We start from the raw sequence: 5332 nt of genomic DNA, 5'->3' as shown, positions 1-5332 counted from the left end.
TGAGGGCTGAGAAATTAAAGAATCCTATGAGACTTGTCGGAGTAAATAGACATGGGTAGCCTCATCGGTACCCCATGGCATTTCAAGACATTGGGGCCGGCTTCGCCCCTCAAGCCTCCAAGATGAAAGGCCGCCTTGTTGAAGCCGTCTGGTCCAAGCGACCGGCTGCGAGAACGCGGCAAGGCGCAGAAAGCGGTCCTAGGGTTGGCCGACTCCTAGTAGGCGGCCACCATAGTGGCCGTCTCCTAGCAGTTGGCCCATCCCCGCGCTATAAAAGTTTGCACCCACATAACGGCGATGAGATGGGGCGTGGCTACAGTACAACATGCCACCCCTAAATCCCAGAGCGAACGTTCGCACGGTCCAACATACCAGGCGGCCATCCCCCGCCCGGTGCGACACTGTTTCCACATTGACCATGACATAACCTATGGCAGAGCAGCCATGCCCCCATGATGGGCTGTCGGTACGGCCCACATGCGGTGGGCCCTACCCGACAGAGAGGCACCCGTAGGCGGCTGACCCAGATCAGTTGGCACAGGGGGAGGCCGGCTCCTAATAGTCGGCCCTCCCCTTCCCAAGAAGTTTGTGCACCATTAATCAGATAAGATGGGGTGTGGCAACAGTGAACGCCCACCAGGCAGCAGAACTGTAGCCACGCTCTCCTCGACCAAGCCATCGTTAGCAAAGGCAAGACTACAGTAATGAGCAGCCGACAAGGTCCATAGGTGGTGGGCCTGACATGTCGGCCGAGAGCCCGGCAGCCGGTGGGGCCCACGAGGCGGCGGGCCCCAGCAGCCGGCGGAGAAGCCGGCGACCGCAGACACTGACGGCCTGGGCCTACGCCTAGCCAGATTACTATTGTACCCCTTGGGGTATGCCTATATAAACCCTCCAGGGCACCCATGCAAAGGGTGGAGCTCTTAGACCACACACACCATGTAGAGTGAGGAGTTGTGCTTGCCTTGCTCTCCTTCCTCCTCTAGCCGAACAACTCAAGGAGCCTCTTGTAGCTACTTGTCGATCTAGTGATCATGCGGAGACCCCGTAGAGCAGGACTAGGGGTGTTATCTCCAAGGAGAGCCCCAAACTTGGGTAAGATCCTCTGGCGTGCATGTCTTTGCCTCATCCCGTTTCCAGGCACCGGCGATGTCTTACTAGCTCCCACAATGATTAGCCATCCTTTGGCATATGTCGCACCAACCACCCGACATTTTGCGCCCACCGTGGGGCTAGGTGCACCGTCGTTCGGAGACCTGCTCTGGACGGGAACCCTGTTCCTCCCTGGCAGCGCAGCCAGCCCGACACGACCGATGGCGTTTGCACCGACGCGCTGCAAGGCACGGAAGCCGCCTGTGCGACAGGCTGCCTCGCTGACCTCCTCGGTGAGATCCTCCTCTTCGACGAGCCCGCGCCAGCCACGGGCGCAGCCAGCTCTGGTTGCTGCCTCATCGACCTCCTTGGCAAGCTCGACATCGCCAACGATAAAAAAACGGAACAAAACAACTGAGAACCCACAAAAACTGTGAAAAAACTGGAAGCAAAAAACCATAGAAAAAACGAAAAATAAAACCCCTCAAGAAGCCAGGAAACAGCAGCGAACAAAATCCATACGTGAGCCGGCCCAAGTGACGACTTTTTTTTTGATCAGGTAAACCTTTATTTCTCACATAATGGCAAGATCGTGAGAAATAAAATCTGGGATGGCACCTTCCCAAAAATCTGAAGATCTACTAGCAAGAGAGGATTTAGCTATACAATCAGCTACATAATTTGCCTCCCTAGGACAATTGCTTACTTCATATTTCGCATAATCCAAGCCCATCTCTCTGCTCTCCAGAAGGATAGCAGCTTCCTGTCCCAGGAGATTTTCTGAGTTGACAGCTGACACTGCATTTGAGCTATCCGACTCAATATGCAGGATATTGCACCCGATCTTGCCTGCCAAGTAGAAGTCATTCTTGATAGCAATCATCTCTGTCGCATCTACTGACACCACATGCGGTATGAATCATGAAGCAGCTGCTATGAAGTCACCATGTTCATCTCGTGCAACAGCTCCTGTGCCTACATTCATATTTTTAGCACTGAAAGATGCATCCACATTGATTTTAACTACTCCTCTCGCTGGCTTGTGCCACATACGATCACGCGCAACCAACGGTTGGTTCGGAGTTAGTGAGCAGATAAAGTTTGTTGCTAAAACTCTTATCGATATTACGGTTTGGTGTGCCTGTCGGACTACCTCGCCCTTAACAATTTGTCGTCGTTGCCACCAGATATACCAGCTTGCCACTGCAGTTAGCTCTGCCACAGATAGACTGTTTTTTGACTCATGATGCTCTAAGAGAGTAGCCAAATTGACTGCGCCTGACCGGTCCTCCGCAACGGCTTGCATAACTTTCCAAGTGATGACTTGCTTCAGCGAAGGCTCCTCCTTTTGACGCCTTCGGACGTCGAATAGGATCTGCCTACCTAGAGGTCCTAAGAGGGCGGGCGCCCCTATGTGTTGCTTAAAGCGCGACATAGGGAAGCCTCATGTCAGGGAGCGCCAGATAGGCTGGTCCACGAGCGCGGGATGCCATGGCCTCGTTTTTTGTTTTTATTAACGTTTTTTAACTTTATTTATTTATTTATTTTTTACTTTCGTTTATACTTCCAAATATCATAAGTAATATATTGCAAAATATATTTTACATAAAACATTTGAAAAATGTAAACCAAACGTTAGAAAATTGTTAAATGGGTATAGTGAAAATGTTTCTCATGTGTATGAAAATGAATAAAATAATATACAAAATGTGTGAAGAAAGTTGGTGAAGTATTTTGAAAGAATTTAATCAAGTAACTGGAAAACAATTCAAAAGTATATTAAAAAATAATCAACCACTTGAAATATGCTAAGTGTATATAGAAATGTTTTTACCCTATTTTCAAATTTTTTGATCTTTTATTGTATTCAAAAATAAATTAATTTGTATTTGCAAAATGTTAATCAAGCATTTAAGACATGTGAACTGTACATAGAAAAATATTGACGATGTATTAAAAAAAAGGTAATGTTGTATTTTTTCAAGAACATATTAAACTTTTGTTTGAAAAAAATTAATCAAGTATTTGAAACATGTTAAATGTATATAGACAAATCTTGACCATGTTTTCAGAAAATGTTCACCTTGCATTTGGAAAATGTTAATCAAGCATTTTCAAAATGTTAAGTATCTATAGAAAAAATGTTCACCATGTATTAAATTTATTTACCATGTATTAAAAAATGATAATATTGTATTTGAAAAATGTTTATCGTACTTTGCACAATATTTAAAATATATATATAGATAAAATGTAGACCTTGTATTCAAAAAATATATAAAGTTTTGATCATGTATTAAAAAATTGTTAACTTGTATTTGGAAAATATTAAACATGTATGAGAAAAATATTCTTGACATATATGCAAAAATGTAGAATGAAAACAAAAAGAAACATTAGAATTGTGTGAAAGAAAAAATGATGAAAATCCGGCAAAGAAAAGTAAAGAACACAAAAAATTGAGAAAACCAAAGGAAAACCAACGCATAATGAAGAAAACGAAAGGAAAATGAAAAAAGAAAAAGGAAAAAAGAAAACAAGAAAACAAGAAAACAAGAAAACCAGTGCAATTAATGAAAAGGAAACAAAAAAGAAAAACTGGAGACAACCGAGAAAGAAGCAAAAAACTGAAGAAAAAAAAGTAAAAAAAAGAATAAGACAAAGAAAAACGGTTAAAACAAAGGAAAACATAGAAACCCATGGGGAAACAAAAAGAAAAGGGAAATGAAAAAAACATAGAAGAACGCAACCTTTGCTGCTATTATCAAACGTGCGAGCGTCCTGAACGGGCCGACCGAGTACTATTATAGTCGAAAAAGCTTCAGCAAGACAGAAGATACCCTCGCTAAAATATTTCATTTCTCTTTAGCGGTCATTATTATTTTGATTAGTGTTTGCCTTCTTCAAGAGTTCAAGCCACAAAACGTCCACATGCACTCAAATCAAGAGTAGACTTGGATTCATCATTAATTCCATGATAGAACATATGGAGTACTACATATTCAGCATAACCATGGTTAGGGCAAAGATTCACAAATTTTGAGTATCTCTCCCCGGCTTCATATAAACTCTCTTCCACTCCTTCAATAAATGAAGTAAGATTTCTTCATAATTTGGTAATCCTGGTGCGAGGAAGAAATTTGGCCATATATCTTTCTGCACACATCTTCCAGCTGGTTATGTTATCATATGGTAATCGATTAAACTACATTAGCAGCATCCTCGACCGAGAACTTTAAGAGTCTCAATAAAACAAGTTCACTAGACCCATCTTTCATTTTAAAAGTCGCACATAAAGTATCAAAGAACATAAGATGTGCTTGAGGTGAAAATCACAAAAATGGCCCTTTGGCCAAACTTCAGCACAAAATGGCCCTTTTTGAAAATATTTCATAAGATGGCCCTAACTGCATGACGCCCGCACGCGGGGCGCCATGCTAGAAAACATATCGCCTTGGTCAATGGCGCCATGCGCGTCAGCGCTGACTGCCACGTCGGCTTGGCATTGGGCCCATGACGCCTTGGCCCTGGGCGCCATGGGCTGCACCACGACGCCTCGCCCCAGGGCGCCATACCCCTTCACTACATCGTCGCCCGAGCCCCTCTGCTCTCTGCTCTCTGTTTGTTCTTTCTCTCATGTCTCTGTTGTTTCCCCACTCCATGGCGCCCCTCTAATCGCCCCTCCCTCTCCCCACTCAAGAGCCGCGGATCTGAGCCGAAGATCGGTGGATCTGGTTGCCCTTCGAATACTCAAGGTATTCTCCTCCCTTTCCCCTCTTTCTATTGGTTGAAATCTGTCCATTTCATTGATTTGGGTGAAACCCTAGTTCATCCTTTTGTTGAAATGGATAGTGGATCTTGATGTGATAATGTAGGGATTAGTGTGATTTAGGATATGCATGGCTTACAATATTATGATATAGGATTTTTATGAAAATGCTATGAATTTGGTTAGGATATGTACGCACATATATATGGTGTATGGAAGAATTAGTGCAAATATATGGTGTATTATGTTGTAGAAAATTATGTGCACATATATGGTGTATGGAAGAAGAATTAGTGTAGAAATTTTGCACATGTATGTATGTTTTTGCACTAGTGCGGATATTTGCAAATGACAACGGGGCTTACCATATACATTTGTAATTTACAGGATGGCTTCTCTTATCCATCCATTGTATGATCAATTGCATCGTGGACAGTTCATGGCAGATGAAGGAAGGGTTTTGATCAGCTT

Source organism: Triticum aestivum, chromosome 5B, assembly GCF_018294505.1.
Source record: "Triticum aestivum cultivar Chinese Spring chromosome 5B, IWGSC CS RefSeq v2.1, whole genome shotgun sequence".
Taxonomy (NCBI): Eukaryota; Viridiplantae; Streptophyta; class Magnoliopsida; order Poales; family Poaceae; genus Triticum; species Triticum aestivum.
This window is presented reverse-complemented; position numbering follows the sequence as displayed.